The sequence below is a fragment of the Ascaphus truei genome, chromosome 7 (genome assembly GCF_040206685.1).
Source record: "Ascaphus truei isolate aAscTru1 chromosome 7, aAscTru1.hap1, whole genome shotgun sequence".
Lineage (NCBI taxonomy): Eukaryota > Metazoa > Chordata > Amphibia > Anura > Ascaphidae > Ascaphus > Ascaphus truei.
Genome location: NC_134489.1, coordinates 39750750 through 39772276, shown reverse-complemented (window position 1 = coordinate 39772276; position 21527 = coordinate 39750750). Strand labels below are relative to the sequence as shown.

At 47.5% G+C, this 21527-nt stretch overlaps 1 protein-coding gene across 3 annotated transcripts in view; it reads right to left on the bottom strand.

Moving 5' to 3' along the window:
* The window catches only part of ARHGEF2 (Rho/Rac guanine nucleotide exchange factor 2), a 160555-nt gene extending 148378 nt beyond the window's left edge, over positions 1-12177 (bottom strand). For 2 of the 3 annotated variants that reach the window (XM_075607841.1, XM_075607843.1), the window contains exon 1: positions 11898-12176. The gene's annotated coding sequence lies outside the window, so the exon portion shown is untranslated. Of the gene's footprint in view, positions 1-11897 lie in introns of all 3 variants that reach the window. The other variant, XM_075607845.1, reaches the window with a different exon arrangement.
* Positions 12178-21527: the final 9350 nt, after the last annotated feature.

Here is a 21527-nt window from a genome sequence, read left to right as displayed (position 1 = left end):
GGATATCCCTGCTTCAGCACAGGTGGATCAATCAGTGGCTCAGTTCTTGACTGAGTTTGAGACCCCCTAGTGCAAAAGGACATTTAGAGGGGATTTATACAAAAGATTTTTGAACGTGCAACTTTAACTCCTCAGTTGCCAGCAGTCCAGCAACCGTTCTAACTAAGAAAGGGTCAGCAGAGTCTTGTAGTGTGTGTATCTAGAGCAGGGGCGGCCAGCTTCAGTCCTCAAGGGCCTCCAACAGGTCAGGTTTTCAGGATATCCCTGCATCCGCACAGGTGGCTCAATCAGTCCCTGCTTCAGCACAGGTGGCTCAGTCTTCGACCCGAGCCAGCTGTGCTGAAGCAGGGATGTCCTGAAAACCTGACCTGTTGGTAGCCCTTGAGGACTGGAGCTGGCCACCCCTGACCCAGAGGGCTAGGATACAACGCGCGTAGTGAAAGCGTCTCTCTGTTATACGCAGCTTAGCGCCGGCGTTTCCACCAGGACAGTACGGTGGGGGTGAGATGTTACCGACAGAGGAAGCCGAGGGGTCGTTATAGCCAGCGGGGGTTGGACAAGGTCTTCTGTGCAGGAAACTGGCTGTTTATATAGAGGGCGTTTTCCGTGCGATTCTGGGCTGGATTCAGGAGGATAAGCCACTAAAAGGTCATGGGGTCAGCAGGACAGGTGTGAGAATCACTGCGCCCCCCGCAAATAAAAATGTCACTTGTGAGTAGGGTTTGCCACGTAATATTCTATTTCTTAAAAGAAATTCTGGGGACGGGGTCTGCAGAGTGAGCGCCCTCCAGTGGCAGATTTCCCGTTAGTCCCGGGCTTAGGGTGGCAAAATTTTGGGGAGCGGCGAAAATGTCCGCCCCCCCCCCGTACACATTTGCCGCGCTCTCGGGAATAGCGGGCCTGATGGGAAGGCACTTACACGAGCCGGGCACCACCTCGCTGCCGCGCGCCTCCTCCTTTTAATTCGCAGCGGTAAATGACGTCGCGGGCGTCACTGACGTCACCCGGCGTCTCGTTGCCATGGCAACGTGACAGCGTGAAGGCAAATGACGTCGCGTTACCATGGCAAAGAGATGCTATGTGACATCTCTTTGGGTGACGACCGCGGTGCCATTTGACGCAAGGAGGGCGGCAGAAAGGAGACATGTGAGGGAAGCCTATCTACGTGCCTAGGGGCGGCGGGTTTTGAAGTCTCCCTCGCTAAAAAAAATTACAAAATAGAATATGAAATGGTGCAAATTGGTGTAAACCGGTGCAGACTCGGAGTGTAGAAAACATGGCGGAACGGTCCGATCATTTATAAATAACAGACAGTACCCGCAGTCACGCCATGGCACCAAGACTGATCTTAATGCTGCTCTCCCACACATTCCAAGACTGTTACCCCCGCTTCATCCTGCCTGTCATTCTCAGCCCCACAGGACAGCCACAGAAAATCACACACACACACACACACACCATACACACACACACACACACACACACACACACACACACACACACACACACACACACACACACACACACACACACACACGGCCCAAACAGAACAAATACACACAGGACAGCCACAGAAAACACACACGCAATAGGACAGACCAAATGCACACACATCTTTCTCCGCTCCATGCTGTTTCCTTCTCTCCTTGGCCACACCCCCAGCCTCTTGACACCTGCTGATTGAATGTATTACCCAGCAACAGTCCAATTAGGATGGCGGAAGCTGCCTAGCAACTGCCCTGCTCGGGGAAATCCCGCGGCCCACCCAAACCGCTCAGGTCACTATGTCCAGAGACGTAACACCGGACAGATACATGTCCAGTATTACCTATCATTTTACTGGACAGAGTGTCCAAATACCGGACACCTGGCAACCCTATGTTGTGAGCACATTCACGTCTCAGACAGCTCTGCAACCCTGCCCTTCCCCATTATCTTCTATCATAGTGCTTCCACTGCAGCCAGGGATTCTGGGTAATGACATGCAAATGAATACACAGTGGCACCTTTTTGCTTCAAGTCCATTTTAACAGGGACCCCTACAAGCTTATGCCAACGCATTACACAGCTTTTCAGCACAGCCTATGTTACAGAAGTGCAGAGACAGTAACCCTACTCACAGACAGCTCTTTTAACCTTTTGGGTCTCATCAGTGTGAGACTGGTTATACTGCGCTTCCCAGAATTCACTCCCAGTCCTGAGTTTTAGGCAACGGCTGATATATCCGACTCTCAAACAGAGGGCAGAAGAAACACATCCTCTTGTCCCCAACCTCCTTCACTGAAAGCCTAAGCACCAGAAATATGCTGCCGGGATTGCACCTCAGAGGTGGCTGCATGAACCGTACCCGCACAGCGCCTTGGTAATGGAGGAGACCGTGGGGCATTATTCGTACGCGGTGCTAAAGCCATAAGCCACCAAATTGCAGAGCACAGTCACGGATATGGGTCGCTAGCGGCCGTCTTCTGCCTTGGCGCTGTTTAGCAAATAAGGCCCTACACAAGATAAATGGATAACAACCACAGCTCTGTGGCTGTGTGATCTATCACTTCTCAGCGCAGACCGCCCTGGATGAACAACCTATGGCCATAAACAAGCAAACCTTTGAACATGCCCCACCCAGAATAATTAGCCCCGTAACCAGCCTCCGTCTCTCGGAATAATAAAGGAACATTCTTCCTGGTTTATGGGGAGAGGAAGCAGCTGTTTGGATTGTATACCCGGCTGCTTGCTTGTCCCTTTCATTTTGTAGGATGTTGTGAGCAAACGTGTGTGTGTTTCCTCCTCATTCTCATTCCTCGCTGTGATAACCCGGGAGATGGCCTGCAATCCGCTGCGAAGGTCACCCGCTGTCACATTTATAGGGTGCCTCATCTTCCTATTAAAAGGTCACGAAGCCGGGAACATTGTAAGGATTAGTAGGGGAAATGGAAATAAAAATCCCCATTCACGTCTCAAACAGATCTGCAAAACCTGCCATTCCCCATTATCTCTTAGCACACAATGGTTCCCCTGCAGCCAGGGATTCTGGGTAATGACATGCAGATGGCAGTGTGTCACTTTTTGCTTCTTATCCATTGTAACGTGGATCCTTACGAGCTGATGCCTGCCGCTATATACAGCGTTTCAGCGCAGAATGGGTTAAAGAAGTGTAGAGCCAGTAAACCTACTCTAGAGCGGCTAAAATATTCAGGACTGGCCACTGAGGAGTCAGATACCACTGTTAATGTACAGAGAATAGTGGAATATTGATATCCACATCTCTATGCATATAACACTTCTATGTGCACAGTATTGTATGACATGCATAGGCAGACACCTGTGTTTGTATACAGAAGTGCATATATATATATACAGTATATATATATATATATATATCTCAACTTAGTGCTATGTCCTGAAGCATTGGTTTGCCTGTTTAGTGGACACCAACAGGTCAGGTTTTCAGGATATCCCTGCTTCAGCGCAGATGTCTTAATCAGTGCCTCAGTCTCCGACTGAGCCACTAATTGAGCCACCTGTGCTGAAGCAGGGATATCCCCAATACCTGTCCTGTTGGTGGCCCTTGAGGACTGGGTTTGGCCACCCCAGCTTTAAAACCTTATATTACTGTTAGCAAGAATAAATGCACCTCTGGCAGTGAAAAGGTTAAAGGGCCAGTGATGTCACCCCACGGCGCTGGCGATTCCGCGTTCCATGCTCTGACCGCCAGATCGGAGCGCCTCCTCGTTATTGTAAAGTGCCCGCCCGCACTCTGCGGGTTAGCAGGGAAACAATGGGACAAAGGGGACGTGTGGGTGGAATATGAAACCATCTCTACCTTTTCATGTCTGATATATAAAACAGGAGATTTATAACAATAGGGGTTTTGTGTAGAAAAAGGTGTCGTGTATGACAGTACCAAGTATAGAGGCCACCAACAGGTCAGGTTTTGAGGATATCCCTACTTCAGCATAGGTGGCTCAATCAGTCCTAGCTTCAGCACAGGTGGCTCAATCAGTCCCTGCTTCAGCACAGGTGGCTCAATCAGTGGCTCATGATTGAGCCACCTGTGCTGAAGCAAGGATATCCTGAAAACCTGACCTGTTGGTGGCCCTTGAGGACTGGTGTTGGCCAGCCCTGGTCTAAGCTTTTTACAGCAGATAGGATAATGGGCAGACCCGAGTGAGCCCAAGTGGATCTTATCCGCCGTCAACTTGTATGTTTCGTAATTGTATATTTCATTGTTGGGAATATCCGACCGGGCCGATCACCTCAGACCCGCCTCTCCTCAAGAACGGGCGTCTTCCCATCACATCCATGACTTCACTTCCTCAAACAGCCTGCCGAGCGTGCGCACGAGTGTACATGGCTGCCAAGGCGTAGCTCCTATCAGTTACAGAGGTTTTAAGCACGCCAAAATGGCTCAACTGCTCTTTGCCATCCGCTTACGCAATAAGTACATGGCACCTCTCTTATCAGTTAAGAGGCAACCGCCGCACACCCTATACTTAAATATTAGTGCCACGTAAGTCTTGTGCAGGAGAAACTTTCAGACTGCAGTGTTTGGGCCCTGCGATGCGGATTAATTCCCCATCGTTACACACAGTAACGACTCCAGCAGCCATATTGGGATTATGCTTTGAAGACTCTGGTGGGGCCTCCTCCCAGAAGCCATTTCACCAAAAGACCAAGACACTAAAACCAACAAAATGTTTTTCCCACGCCTGCTTCCGCTACACCTAGTTTAAAGCAGCTGTCTGTGCATTTAAATATACTGTATATAGAAGTATATATTTACTTTACCTGTAGTTAAAGAAGGGAGCCCACGGCACCTGAGATAGTTAAGGGTGAATTTTCCCTTACAAGAATTCTGGTTTGGGGAAACAATATGGCCGCCAGTGTCAGTCTCACTCTGCCTGTGACATGATCCTGCAGCCACCTCTGTGTTTCCTTACAAGTACTGGCAAAATAGGAAAGAGTTCAATAGCTCGGCAATCGGGGGACCCCAGAAGCTTTGAGTACCGCGCTTCAGCTCCGGAGGAACCCTGGTTCAAAGAAGGCATGATGATTTTGTGTGTGTCGGGGGGGGGGGGGGGTGAAGGGGGGGTTGCCTGCATATTGAGTTTTTACTATAACCAGGCCCTGCCTGGAGGCTGTAAGATACAAAGATACTTCTGGCAGTAGAAAGAAGAACAAAGAATAACCCGGCGTGTAGTGGTAATGATTAGTGAATAAGAATGCCAAATGGCATCAGACGACACATATATTATTTGTGCAATATTGTGACAAATGATCGTGATATGAATAATACAAATGTGATGAAATAGTAAATAAATATATAGGTAACCGATAAACTGCTGCTTCAACCCACGATGAACCTTCCTCTTTGGTTCTTAGCAGTGATGATGATGATGAAGAGTGCGGGGAGCACAGGAGACGGGTAGGTGTATAAAACAAGAGAAAAACACAAAAATAGTGCAATTCTGTGTAGAATAGGCCAGCGGTGCGCAAACTGGGGTGGGAGATTCTTCTGGGGGGGGGGGGGGGCGCGGGTGGTTGCAGAGGCCCCGCGCTCTTCCCCCAGTCATTTTATTTAATGCCGGGGGAACGCGTGGGGCCCCTGCAACACTCCACTTACCTTGTTTCAGTTGGCTGTGTGACGCGTCGCCATGGCAACGCGGGGTCACATCACATGACCCCCGCAGCGTTATTTGACGCATCATTAGACGTGAGGGGGGGCGCGACCGAGGAGGGAGCAGGAAGGGGGGGCGTGGGGAGTTTGCGCACCGCTGGAATAGGCAATGGCTTGAGAGACGCAGTACCACAAACATGTACACTCACATTTTCAATAAAGGTAAACAAGCATTGTATCCCAAAAGGGAATCCTTCGTTGTTGTGTTCTTAATGGCGTGACTTGAGTGTAAGGTATCAGGCTGGGTGGCAGGGACTCACACGTGGAGGCAAGAAACACAGAGAAAGGAGATTGTGCAGAGGGTCGCAGTGTATTAACACAGCATCACACTAGCAAGTATTACCTCTCTGGGTGTATATGTGCATACCGGTATTACCTCTCTGGGCGCGTGTGCGTATACCGGTATTACCTCTCTGGGTGTATATGTGCATACCGGTATTACCTCTCTGGGTGTATATGTGTATACCGGTATTACCTCTCTGGGTGTATATGTGCATACCGGTATTACCTCTCTGGGCGTGTGTGTATACCGGTATTACCTCTCTGGGTGTATATGTGCATACCAGTATTACCTCTCTGGGCGTGTGTGTATACCGGTATTACCTCTCTGGGCATGTATGTGTATACCGGTATTACCTCTCTGGGTGTATATGTGCATACCGGTATTACCTCTCTGGGTGTATATGTGCATACCGGTATTACCTCTCTGGGTGTATATGTGTATACCGGTATTACCTCTCTGGGTGTATATGTGCATACCGGTATTACCTCTCTGGGCGTGTGTGTATACCGGTATTACCTCTCTGGGTGTATATGTGCATACCAGTATTACCTCTCTGGGCGTGTGTGTATACCGGTATTACCTCTCTGGGCATGTATGTGTATACCGGTATAACCTCTCTGGGCGTGTATGTGTATACCGGTATTACCTCTCTGGGCGTGTATGTGTATACCGGTATTACCTCTCTGGGCGTGTATGTGTATACCGGTATTACCTCTCTGGGCATGTATGTGTATACTGGTATTACCTCTCTGGGTGTATATGTGCATACCGGTATTACCTCTCTGGGCGTGTGTGTGCATACCGGTATTACCTCTCTGGGCGTGTGTGTATACCGGTATTACCTCTCTGGGTGTATATGTGCATACCGGTATTACCTCTCTGGACATAGTGACCTGACCGGCACGGGGGGCCGCTGGATTTCCCCGAGCAGGGAGAGAGTAGGGCTGTTGCTAGGGGGCTGGGCAGCTTCCTCCATCCTGATAGGCTGCTTCGGGGTAATGCAGCCAACCATGAGGTGTCAGGAGCATAAGGGTGGTGCCAAGGAGAGGAGGAAACTGCATGGAGCGTGTATCGAACATGTTGCACATTTCACCATTATGTCTAGTATTTTTAAGAGAAGCCGCCTGGCGTCCCAATCTGCCAGGTGTGTAGTTATGAAACAAAGGTATCATCATTACAATCATAAATAACGGAGTTCCCACCAGGAGAGAAGGGTGTGCAGAGATGTGCCAAGCCCAAGGGCGTCTGAGGTCGCGAGCCATGCAAAAGTTACCCTTTTTTTCCAAAGACAGAAGAAAAAAAAAGAGAGTTGCAAATCGGTTAGAGCCGAGTCCCAGAACGCGCACAATGTGCTGCGGATTCTAACTCAGGATACAACTCCCCCCTGGAGCGGGAAATCTGGGTTTGGCTGGAGAGGGGAGAATGCCTGACCAATCACTTGCAAAATCGTGGCAAATCATTGGCGAAGCAGCAAATTAATGGTGGAAATCTGAGAAACTGATTTTTAGTTTAAAAAAAAAAAAAAACACAAACATTTTGGAGTTTCGCGCACACCTAGAACAGGGGCGCTCAACTCCAGTCCTCAAGCCCCCCTTCCGCAGGTGAGGTTTTCAGGATAGCCCAGCTTCAGCACAGGTGGCTCAGAGGCTCAGTCAAAGACTGAGCCACCTGTGCTGAAGCAGGGATTGATTGAGCCATCTGTGCTGAAGCAGGGATATCCTGAAAACCTGACCTGTTAGGGGGGCTTGAGGACTGGAGTTGAGCGCCCCTGTTCTAAAGCAGCGGTGCGCAAACTCCTCACGCCTGCGCCCCCCCCCCCCCCTATCTGCTCCTTCCTCGGTCGTGCCCCCCCCCTCGCATCTAATGATGCATGAAATGATATACTGAGGCAGAATAGGGAGGGGGAGGGAAGGGAGGGGACCCGCGTGACCAGCGGCGCCATTTGACGCATGCGACGTCACATGGCTCCGCGGCATCATTTGACGCTGCGTTGCCATGGCGACGCGTCGCACAGCCAGCTGAAACAAGGCAAGAGGAGTGTTGCAGAGGCCTCACGCGATCCCCCGGCATTAAATTAAATGCATTGGGGAAGAGCGCGGGGCCTCTGCAACCACCCGCGCCCCCCCCAGATGAATTTCTCGCCCCCCCCCCAGTTTGCGCACCGCAGCTCTAAAGTATACTCTTTAGCAGCTCCTGCCGAGCTTCTCCCTTATTTGCTGTTGGTAAACATCCAAACTGTTCCACCTCACTTTCTTTTCAAACATGGGGACGTTGCTGATCCCGGGAGTAATCTGATTATTACTGAGTCAGGGAGGAATTTATTTCCCCTTATGAGATATCATTGGATAATGTCACTGGGGTTGTGTGTTTGGCTTCCTCTGGATCAATATACTGAAAGTATAGCTATAGGACAAAGTATCTGTCATTTAACTTTAGCATAGGTTGAACTTGATGGACGTACGTCTTTTTTGTACCATGTAACTATGTAACCATGATCTCACATGTGCAGTTTGTTTGCTGTTCCAGGTGTTTACCTACATACCAAGGAGCCGAATGACTGTTCCTTCTGAGAATATGCCACTCTGGCCCCTTCCCTGCTGGACAGTGTGTGTGTGTGTGTGTGTGTGTGTGTGTGTGTGTGTGTGTGTGTGTGTGTGTGTGTGTGTGTGTGTGTGTGTGTGTGTGTGTGTGTGTGTGTGTGTGTGTGTGTGTGTGTGTGTGTGTGTGTGTGTGTGTGTGTGTGTGTGTGTGTCCATGTATACTAGCATGCGAGTATGTGTGCAGCAGAGCAATACTCACTTTTATATATGTGTGTAACAATAACTATCTGTGTGCAGATGAAGCTAGACTTTCTGCAGAGGAAAGCCACGGAAATGCAACCACGGCAGCTGGTGCCAAAAAGCGGGACGTCCAAGACAGCTTGCCGTGGCTTTTACCTTCAGAGCCGCTGCCTTTTGCTTTTTGTGCCGCGGCTCCGGCTATATGATCTGTATTAACATTAGATCAGTATTTTTCAACCAGGGTTCCTCGGGCATTTCTAAAGGGTTCCCCGCAATAATCAGGTCATTTGAAAATTGGACCAAATACAGAAGAATTTACAATGTATCTGATCACAGACGCGCTATTAGAGAGGGTTGGGGTTCCTTACAATGCATCTGATCTCAGACGCGCTATTAGAGAGGGTTGGGGTTCCTTACAATGCTTCTGATCTCAGACGCGCTATTAGAGAGGGTTGGGGTTCTGCAGAATTTCCCAATATAATTATAAGGTTCCTTAACCAAAAAAAGGTGGGAAACCTCTGCATTAGATCATTGTCTGTATATAAGAAGAGAGATGACACGTAATATCTTCCCAGTTACACGAGTACGGTGGTGTCTGATGCAGCTCGAAGCAATGAAAGGATTTTCTGCCGATCTGAATGTATGCAGAACAATGTCCATCACTCAGTATGCAGAGCACAGAGCCGCTAACTCCAGGAGCAGAGAGGTTAAGAGAAGGAGGATACTGTATTTAACAAAGGCTGACAAATGGAAAGTGATTTACAGTGTTAGCTTTGGGAGAAGATGTATAAAGGGATTCTGTGCAGGAAAGTGTACAGTTCTGCGTATAGCAAGGGTGGCTTTTATTTACTGAATTCAATGCATCGTGGAGACATTTAACTATATAAGTGCCAAAGAGCCAGCGATGCATATTCTATCTGTAGCACGCACCATGCAAACCCTGTGCACTTTGGTGCAAAATTCACTTCAGGATTTCACCGACACTGCATAATACAGTGTATATACTGTAGCTCAGACACTCCTAAGCAAAATGACTATGTGACAAGTAAGGGTTCTCATATACTAGACATGGGGTGGGTAACTCCAGTCCTTGAGGGCCACCAACAGGTCAGGATTTCAGGATATCCCTGCTTCAGCACAGGTGGCTCAATCAGTGACTCAGTCGAAGACTGCACCACCTGCGCTGAAGCTGGGATATCCTGAAAACCTGACCTGTTGATAGCCCTTGAGGACTGGAGTTGCCCACTCCTATACTAGACTCATCCATAGATACAAATAGTCTTAAATACAGCATAGGCACTCCTTTTATTAAAAAACCCTATAATTTAATCAAATCCCCCTGTAATGGGCATATATATATATATATATATATATATATATATATATATATATATACACAGCGCATGTGGGAAGAGGTGCAGAAATTAATAGATCATGCAATGCGCATCACGCAACTCCTCTAACTCCTCCTACTGCGCAATGTAATCTCTCCCTATACCCTGATTACCCGCCAACAAGAGGTCCATATGAAACATGAGTCTTACCAAAGAGAGACTGTGTATCAAGTATATGTAGCGAGGCAAAGTGGGCCAATTCTGGGGCAAACTAACGCAACGTATATATCAAAGAAAAAAGTCTCGTTCATATCATATTTTGCCCCAGAATTGCCCCCACTTTTGTTTCCATACCTATGCCCCAAGGCGTTTCAGGAGCCCTCTTTATAACCCCCCAGGTGTTGTCGGTGGGGGAGGGGCTTAGGATTATTATCACACAGGTGACCTAAGACAGGTATGCTTTATTTCTTGGCCTCCGCCTGCCCAGCAGTAATAATGCTAATTATTATTCTTTTGTTATAGTGGGAAGAGAGCTCAGTGTGAAGGCTCAGTCTGCATTATATCCCCGAGGTTTATCACACAGCACCCATGTCAGGTTTCATGCCCCGGGCGGGGATCAGGGAGGACGGATTTAAAGCAGCCGGATGCCGTTCTGCTTTCTCTAAACGATTATATTGTTTGTTGGAGTTGGAGACGCAGTAAAGAAGAGCAAGATAAAAAATATGCACCGCAGTGTTTCATTCTTATTCCTCCCTGGAAAGGTTATCCGATACACGGATCCTCAAGAAAAGAATTAAAACCCCAAAACGGGGGCTAACAAAGAGTATTTTTCAAAAGTGTGTTCCTATTTGCACTTTAAACAAATGACTTTCTGCTTTGTTCCAGGATTTTTACACGGTACTTGGGGGTTATCTTTTGCTGAAATATTATTATTATTATTATTAATAATATTATTATTAATAATAATATTATTATTATTCTGATAATAAAATATATCTTTGCACCGTGCTAGAGGAACTTGCAGGCAAAACTAACCCCTGACTCGAACAGCTTACAATCTAATACACCCAAGATACATTCGTCAGTAAACATGAATTATCCATCGCATCCTCACCCCTTCATTATAGCTCAGGAACTGACCCCATTATCATAGGCTCCCATTTACCCAGCTCCGAGTGGAGGACTGTATGCCAGTCCTGGATTTTAACCCTTAGGCTGCTCGAGGAGCCTGCAACACTTCCCATTACACCCACTCCCCGGCCATTTCTTGGGGGGTGGAAGGGGGGGGAACAGCCGTGTCAAATATCATTTGTTGCCTTTGCACCTGCTCAACAAACACCTAAAGCAGCGGTGGCTAACTCCAGTTCTCAAGTGCCACCAACAGGCCAGGTTTTCAGGATATCCCTGCTTCAGCACAAGTGGCTCAGTCAACGACTTGCCAACTCCAGTCCTCAAGGGCCACCAACAGGCAAGGTTTTCAGGAGATTCCTGCTTTAGCACACGTGGCTCAGTCAACGACTGGCCAACACCAATCCTCAAAGGCCACCAACAGGTCAGGTTTTCAGGATATCCCTGCTTCAGCATAGGTGGCTCAGACGACGCCAGTCCTCAAGGGCCACCAACAGGTCAGGTTTTCAGGATATCCCTGCTTCAGCACAGGTGGCTCAATCAGTGGCCCAGTCTTCGACTGAGCCACTGATTGAGCCACCTGTGCTAATGCAGGGATATCCTGAAAACCTGACCTGTTGGTGGCCCATGAGGACTGGAGTTGGCCACCTATAGAGAACAGAGGCTTGTAGTGATACCGCCGCATGCCTGTCACCCACCTCTCACACCATGCGACGGTCTCCCTCCCCGGGAGGCTGCAGTCCGTCTCCTGTAAATCCTCCTTGGCTGCACAATGTGAAGCCCTTTGCACAGAATGAAGTCACACAGCATTAGTCATTTCCCTGTTTGGGGTCGTCCTCTCTGTGCCTTTCCCAAGTTTTTCCAGGCGCCGCTCTTACTTCCTCTCTCTCCCTTATTCCCTCTCTCCTTTATTCCTTCTCTCTCTCTCTCTCTCCCTTATTCCCTCTGTGGCTTCTCTCTCTCTCCCGGGCACATGCAGCAATCTCTCTCCTCCCTGAACTCTGAGACAGTCTGACAGGCATTTGGTTCTTTCCTGGTCTGCCTCCTCTCTGTCACTCGCCCTCCCTCTTTGTCTAATCCCATCTCCTCCTCCCATCTCACCACATTCAGGTTGGACACGGGACATGAGAAATGTATCTCTTTGAGCAAAGTGCGCTTCCTCTTTTCTCACTAGCCGGTATTAGATTTGTGGGGTCTCTCATCATAAAAATAGCACAGGGCCTGTCACCCATTACACCCCCCTACTGTCTCTCTAAGTTCTCCCTACTTACCACTTAGATTGTAAGCTCTCCGGGGGAGGGACTCCATTTCCTAATGTTACTTTTATGTATGAAGCCCTTCTTCCTGTTACGTCACGTTGTAGGGTTCCCAGGTGTCCAGCATTGAACCAGACTGTCCTCTATTTGGACACTGTCCAGTAAAATATTAGAAGTAATACTGGACGTGTATGTGACCGGTATTACCTCTCTGGACATAGTGGCCTGACCGGCTTGGGGAGGGCGCAGGATTTTCCCGAGCAGGGAGGGAGCAGGGCTGCTGCTAGGGGGCTGGCCAGCTTCCTCCATCCTAATTGGGGGTGGAACCAAGGAGAGGAGGAAACAGCATGGAGCGGAGAGAGGTGTGTGTGTGTGTGTCGAGCGCGTCGCACCTTTCACAATTGTGTCCAGTATTGTTAGATTTTTCAGACTGACCACTCACCCTGCAAGCCGAACTACATAACCTCCCTAGTCCCCTGACCTCGTCACTCCCGTTACCCAAAAGGGGGGGGGGAGAGAGAGAGGCCAGGGAGCAATCGCGGAGGTGAGAGGGAAGTCTTAACCCCCCTGGCACGTTTGCCCTTCACTTAGGGCTCAAGGAAGGTTAGTGTGAGTGAGTGTATGAATGTATGTATGTCTTTATTTATATAGCGCTTCACAGCAGTAATACACGTGACAATCATATAAAAAACAGATAATATAAATAACACATAATGGGAATAAGTGCTTCAGACATAAAAGTAACAATAGGAAGGGGGATCCCTGCCCCGAGGAGCATAAAATCATTAGACTGGTAGGTAGTAAGAACGTACAAAGACAGTAGGAGGGCATTCTGGTAAGTGCGTCTGCAGGGGGCCAAGGTTTATGTATCGTGTACAGTATTAGCCACGGAGCTACTCATATGCTTCGTTAAGCAGGTGTGTATTAAGATGGGCGTTAAAGGTGGATAGAGAGGGTGCTAGTTGTATATTGAGGGGAAGGGCATTCCAGAGGTGGGGGGCAGTCAGAGAGAAAGGTTTAAGGCGGGAGAGGGCTTTAGGCTGAGTCCCCGCTAGCGCTGAGCGGGCTGCGCTTGCGGCGGTTACTTACATATATAGATATATGTATGTCCCCGCTCATGCGGTGCGTGCGGCGCTCGTGCACACACACTCACCCGCGATCGGCGCTTAGGTAAACAAAAAAACCTATACTTACCCGCGCACTCAACTACCCGCAATGCTCCCCCCCCCCCCCGCGTACAAGCAGGACACCTGGCGCTCATGCTTGGAGCGCTCTCCAAGCATGAGAGCGCTCAGCGCCAGCGGGGACTCAGCCTTAGATACAAAAGGCGGTAGAGAGAAGACATCCTTGAGCAGAACGCAAGAGTGTGAGTGAGTGAGTGAGTGAGTGAGTGAGCGAGTGAGCGAGTGTGTAAGTATACCAAGTGGTTTTTATCTTCCCTTAAATGCCCATGTTTATTATCTGAATAGGTGGGGTCTCTTGTGAATGAGACATGGCTAAGAACCACCTCTAGCTGGCAATCTCCGCTCCAATCTGGTAACCAAGCGACGGGCGGACTGTAAGGAGTAACAGTCCTATGTACACTGACTGACCTGGCCACTCTCACTGGTTATAAGGCAGCATTGACAATGCAGGTGGAGTTGTTTGCTGTGCTGAGTCAGACCTGGCAGTAAGGGCCCAAGATATGGGAATGATGTGGCTAAAAACTGCTGAGATGCATGAAATAACCCTTTATTGTCCAACTATTTCATTTCCTAGGCATGTTCAAAGATTCCCATCAAGAGCCAACAGGTCAGGTTTTCAGGATATCCCTGCTTCAGTACAGGTGGCCCAATCAGAGGCTCAGTCTTTGACTGAGCCACCTGTGCTGAAGCAGGGATATCCTGAAAACCTGACCTGTTGAGGACTGGAGTTGCAAACCCTGCCCTAAACAGAAGTGAGTTTCAAAGTAGAAACCAACATTTTCAACACTGAGCGGTTTCCCCTTTGTAAGTAATGTTACGTATTATAGGAGGTTATTCCTAATAATAAACTATCATTGTACAGTGGGACTCTGATTTCATTTACACATAAAGAAGCTGGAACATCACACCAATTAAAAGTAGGAATACTTCAAAAAAATCGGGCACAATTGGGGCATAATGTAATTTTGTTTTGTTTTTTTCAGTTTTGTTTTTTTTGGTACATAACAATAACCAAATACACCATGCACTCATATACCCTGTGCTCATATACACCATGCACTCATATACCCTGTGCTCATATACACCATGCACTCATATACCCTGTGCTCATATACACCATGCACTCATATACCCTGTGCTCATATACACCATGCACTCATATACCCTGTGCTCATATACACCATGCACTCATATACCCTGTGCTCATATACACCATGCACTCATATACCCTGTGCTCATATACACCATGCACTCATATACCCTGTGCTCATATACACCATGCACTCATATACACCATACACTCATATACCCTGTGCTCATATACACCATGCACTCATATACCCTGTGCTCATATACACTATGCACTCATATACCCTGTGCTCATATACACCATGCACTCATATACCCTGTGCTCATATACACCATGCACTCATATACCATGTGCTCATATACACCATGCACTCATATACCCTGTGTTCATATACACCATACACTCATATACCCTGTGCTCATATACACCATGCACTCATATACCCTGTGTTCATATACACCATACACTCATATACCCTGTGCTCATATACACCATGCACTCATATACCCTGTTCGCATATACACCATGCACTCATATACCCTGTGCTCATATACACCATGCACTCATATACCCTGTGGTCATATACACCATGCACTCATATACCCTGTGCTCATATACACCATACACTCATATACCCTGTTCTCATATACACCATGCACTCATATACCCTGTGTTCATATACACCATACACTCATATACCCTGTTCTCATATACACCATGCACTCATATACACCATGCACTCATATACCGTGTTCATATACACCATACACTCATATACCCTGTGTTCATATACACCATACACTCATATACACCATGCGCTCATATACACCATGCGCTCATATACACCATGCACTCATATACCCTGTGCAGGGGTGTTTTGTAATCCTAAAACAGCTTCTGCAGAGGGATCAGCGTAAGAGCATTTGAACTCTGGATCTCTAAACACATGGCAGCACAACTTTCTAAATAAGACTGGCAGCATATATATAAAATTAAACTGCCTTGTTTTTATACAATGCTGTACACAGGGGCTCTCAACTCCAGTCCTCAAGACCACTCAACAGGTCAGGTTTTCAGGGTATCCCTGCTTCAGCACAGGTGTTTCAATCAGTGGCTCAGTCGAAGAGCCTGCTTCAGTACAAGTGGCTCAATCAGTGGCTCAGTCTTCGACTGTCCCTGCTTCAGCACAGGTGGATATCGCTGCTTCAGCACAGGTAGCTCAATCAGTGGCTCAGTCGCAGAACCTGCTTCAGCACAGGTGGCTCAATCAGTGGCTCAGTCTGCTTCAGCACAGGTGGCTCAGTCGAATAGCTTACTTCCGTACAGGTGGTTCAATCAGTGGCTGATCAACGACTGACCCACTGATTGAGCCATCTGTGCTACAGCAGGGATATCCTGAAAACCTGACCTGTTGGTGGCCTGTTTCACCGGCAGGTAACGGATACCCAATGAGAACCAGGGACGTGTCCAGCATGACTCAGAGAGAATCCCACCCCTGGCGCCTGCGTACATAAAATCATTTCCGGGTGGGTTATCTCCTGTGCCGCTGTCCTGGTTGGCAGCTAACTCTGGTCACTGACGGGTTACCCAGCTGGTGCAGGCGTTTCGCTGATACGGCTACTTGGTAGAGTGACAGAGGTTAGGGCCCGTGTTACCGGTCAGCAGCTGCAGCCGCGTCCCAGCTCTGAGATGCGTGGTTCTGGGACAGACATGTCATTGTTCCTATTCCAGTGGAGAACAGCAGTTTTTCACCTACCACTGAATTCTTTCTACCTCCAGAAAATAACGGCATGGTGAAAAGGCAGCAGAGGGCGCCCCCTACCCCTGGCAGCAGGAACAGGGCATCGGATGCAAGTGTCGTTATATGCAAATGTTAATTGGTTTCTAAACCTCTTAACTGCTGCCAGCGCCGAGTCGCAAAGCAATGAAGAGCAGACAAGACTAGGGGAGCCGCTTTACAAAGCCAGAATGAACAACTTTGCAACTGTGAGAACTTGACTTGCTAAAAGCTGTGATCATTTGTACTCTTCCTGTCCCCCAATACCTGGGGCGTCACTCTTCCTGTCCCCCAATACCTGGGGCGTCACTCTTCCTGTCCCCCAATACCTGGGGCGTCTCTCCTTCTGCATCTCAGGCCTCGCTCAGACAGGCTGCTACTTCGGCGTGCTTGCGTTTGCGCCTCCGCCGCGCTCCTGCAGCCCAGCGATCTCTGCTCAAACTGCAGGAGTTGGGTCGCGGCGTTTGAGTGCGTGGCGGGGGGGCATAACAGACACGTCACGGAGTTGGTTCGCCTTTATTGGCTGAACCAACTAACATCACGCGACTGTAGCACCAAATTTCAATTTTGGTTGTGGTGGCAAAATGTCACAGCGACAACGCTGCACTTTGCCGTCGGTGGAGTTTCAGTTTGAAAACTCCCACCGAACAACCAGAAATTGTGACGGACGTGCGCACGTCTCAACGCGGCCTGTCTGAGTGAGGCCTCACTATGCCCTCCCTATTGCTTTCTCTGTTTACTGTTTCCTCACTCCTTTGTGAACGTCTCTTCTCTCCAACTTCCTCACTCCCCACTGCACCATTATTTATACACCTCTCTCCCAACAACTTATTTACCCCTCAATAAAAAAAACACCCACACAAATCCTCTATTCACACCCTCTATCTACTCCTTCCTGCTGCTGGGGATCTCCCCTAAGCCTGAACCCAGACATACACACCTGCTCTCACCCACGCCTCCCTGCCATCTCTTCCCCTGTAAATGGTGCTAACCTTCTGATTTCTTACCGACTAATCTTAAAACTCGCCCCACAAATCAACCATCCCAATTGCCTGCACTCATGGCTATTGCCCCGCAGCCCGTGTCACTCCTACCACCCATTGTGACCAAGCACTGCCATCTACAGCACTTATTCCCTCACCTGCTGTCTCTGTAAATCCAAAATATGAAAGTAGTGGGTGCTCCAACAGTCCTGGAATTATTTAATTATTTTCCATAAATGAATCCTAGAGATGTGGTTTATCTATGGAGTGGGTGTACTACTAGGTGAGTGACTCGAGTCCAGTACTTCTTAAGCCTCCTGAAGGTAACAGAAAAAAATGATACTCTCCCTTTGCTGCACCTCATTGGAGACAATTGTGTCATAAAAGTCCAAAAAACTCACCAAAGTTTGTAGTAATTCTTGTAGTCCATTTTAGGTGAAATAATTCTTCAGAAGGAGGTACGTCCTTCTTTGTAATGTTGGTTAGACAATACATATTTTTCATTTTTTACCACCTGTCTCCCTGGGCAGTGCGCTGCTTTGTGCATTTTTTGCATGTCTCTGTAAGTCTCCCATCATACCACTTAGATTGTAAGCTCTTCGGGTCAGGGATTTCCTTTCCTAGTGTCTGATTTTGCTGCGCTTATGGTATTATTATAATTCCCTGTACTGTATTTTGTGCAGCGCCGAGTACACTTTTGGCGCTATATAAATAAAGACATACACTATAACACAACAAGCAGCTAAGAAGGCCTGACCTTTGAAGTGGGCTAAATCAGTTTTCAATCTGTGTGACTGAGCAAGTCACTTTACCTGCCCCTCTTGGGGGGGTGGGGGGGCATTTGATTGCAAGCTCTGCAGGACAAGGACTCGCATGCTTACCACATTCAGTGGTGGGACCATAGAAATATTATGAGAAGTAGCACTGTCCCAGTTATTTTTAGCCGGTCAATTTGTACACAGATTTTTTATTTTATAATTTGTGATTTTGCTTACGCCTAATTTTAGTCTTTGTTTTCAACACCCCCGCCCCCTGCACTTGTCACACTGATCACACCATTAATTGTGAGATCCTCCCACAGTTCCGTGTTTTGGGGACTCAGCCATCACATTGCTCCCACTTTCTATGGCTCTGCAGGAATTCCAGCATCGGAGAAGGTCCTGTCAGCACAAAGCATTGTGTTAGCTACCAGTAAGAGCGCAGGGTGGAGCTCTCAATAAATAGAGTTGGACATGGAGTGTGGAGTTTTAGGGTTACTGCTGGTCAGTCTAGTGATAAATCTTGATCATAGATTGATCTTGCTATCTAATAACATTTCTCCTGAACGTGGCCACTTCTTACATCGGCTGCCACAAGGCAAAGGGACCCCAGAAATGTTACCCTAATATGAAGTCAAATGAGAGAAACTTTAAGTTGAAGGGCGCACGATTAATAAGTGAAAAGCTTTTCAACTGGGCCCTGATCTAATAATAATTCAGTTGGTGATATTTGCACCAGGCTGTTTTAATAAAAAGCCCTAATGACTTGTCTAAAATGATGCCGTCTGAGGGGCTGATGTGCAAACACCCCATTGAGGGTTCAGGAAACACACGGGAGAGGAAATAGTCAGTTATGTATCAATATACGTTACCCGCAGAGCTTACCGGCAGCCACTAGATGGAGGCAGAGACTGGCAAAAATACCATCTACTACACTAGTATTTACATGGATTATAACGGGAAGAAAATGTAGAGGATTATTTTTTTTATAGAGGGTTATTTTCTCAGCGGTACAACTAGATCCTTAGCTGTAAAATGAAGACTGCTGTGCTTTAGTCTATTAACATTTCCATGTGTAAATTACAGGTGGTTATTGTAGAGGGAGAAAGGGGGTGGCCCGGTATTAAAGGGGTTGAACCCCATATGGCCATCCCCTGACCTCACCAGAGAGACAAGGGGTTAACTGGACTGCGGTCCAGGGATGAGGTTTGCACCTTGTTGTACCTTGAAAATGTATGTTCCCCTGTTCCCATGTTTCCTTATAAGCATGTATTTTAATGTTTTAAAGTGCATTTCTGTATCTCCAGTTCTGGAGGTCGCAGAGAGTTCATATTTGGCCAATATGTGGAGTCACTGTAGGCATTAAAAACTGGCAAAGGTCGACCCACTGAGCCCACCAAAATGGAACTTATTAATATGTGTAGATATTAAAGTGTATATGTATTTTAGTTTGGATCTGTTCTGAAAATGCAGACGCCATTTGCTAGGCTAATAGGGCATGAAGGGCAGACGGCTGAGTAGCCTAAGCACGGTGATCAAAAAGTAACTGCCTTGATTGTTTACCCAAAGTCTAGGGATTAAGTATTAATCAATCAACAAACTCTGCCAGTCTGATTGTTGCCTGAGGGCATGGGTTAGTCTGTTGGTCTGTTAGTCTCCACGTTAAGGAGTGGATACAGATAATTGTTCACCAATAGGCTTATTTCAATGTTAAGAATAGGGTTGCACAGGTATATAAACTGTGTCAACCCTACAGTTTTTAGTTGTGCTGGAGTTGTGCTTCTGATTCCACCTGGAATGTCACTGGATTGTTGGAGAATTGCTAGCGGATACTTCTCCATTCCCCAACCCTAAGTAAGTGTTACCTTCTTGTCTGTTAATTGTACTATATTGCTGTGTTCACCTTTTTTAAGGAATAAATATATTTTATTATATCTAAGCCTCGTTCAGTTCAACCCAGATATTTGGTGTTCATTATATCTTGTCATAAGCTACCGTGACAGTTATGAATTGTAACTGAATTCATTTTAAAGCTGCAGTTCGTTTTAAAAAATATATATATATTTTTTTCCCCATTCAATATGTGCATCAATACAATCTGCACACTGACAAGTGATTAGCTAAGCTGCAGATCGATCCGTTCTCCTGTAATCAATCGCTTGCTCCAGGTTATTTCAGTTCTTGCACAGCATTGTGGGCAATGTAGTTCCTGGAATATGATTGACTGGGCAGTTACTAGATACAATTTGGTGCACTGCTAGAGAGAGGGCGGTGCTCAAGAGTCCGAGTCTATCAGAAGGGAAGGGGCTGTCACTTTGGAAATGCTTCCTACATTAGAAACATTAAAATTGTCTTTAAAACATTATTATTATTTTTTAATGCTACAAGTATTTTCTCATAGTACAGAACTGATTTATTAAACAAAAACACACATGTAGGATATTGCTTCAACTGCTGCTTTAGGCCAGGTCCCCGCTGGCTACTGCAGCGCCCGCTGCGAGGGGGGCCCGCCGCGTTCCACCGACAGAAACTCCTGCTCTCAAGAAAATTGAGATCAGGACTCGCGACGAAGCGCTAGGCCACACCCCCTGGCGGTTCACCCAATGGGAGCAAACCTGCCAGGTGATGGATGTCACGGCCGCGCCCCCGTCACTCCCCCCCATGTTTCCCCTGCAGCTCACTGCAGACCGGGGGACTCGGCTGCACGCGCCACCAGCCTTGCAGGCGCGCGTGCAGCGCAGGCACTAGGGTTGTAGCCTAAAACAGCAGGGTACGGCGTTGTAAATTGATGCTACCTGTATCTATATTTAAAAAACACAAACTAGCAGCACAGACTAGGGCATAGATTCACTAGATGTGCCAAGCTGCAGCACATTAGCTCCCATTGAAATTAATAGTTGGGCATGCTAGATCTTTGCACCGTTTAATGAATCTGGACCTAATTGGTAAAGAGTACATCCTCCCCCCCCCCATGCTCTATTGATAGCAGCCCAGTCATTTATTTTAAAAAGGCGGCTACAGAATAGGGTATATAGCATCTTTAATATACAGCGCTAACATTATGTGCCTTCTATTAGTTTTAATTTTTAAGGGGCTCCGACACCCTCTTAAATCAATATTTACGTCACAGGGTCTATGGAAGAGCAAAAGAATGTGTTTAGCAGCTTTTACAACAGGGGGCAAATCATACAGCGGTTCATACCGGCCAAGACCTTGAAGTATATTTGAGGAACAAACCACGGGTTATAGCAAAAACGGATGGATATCATAATAATGGGGT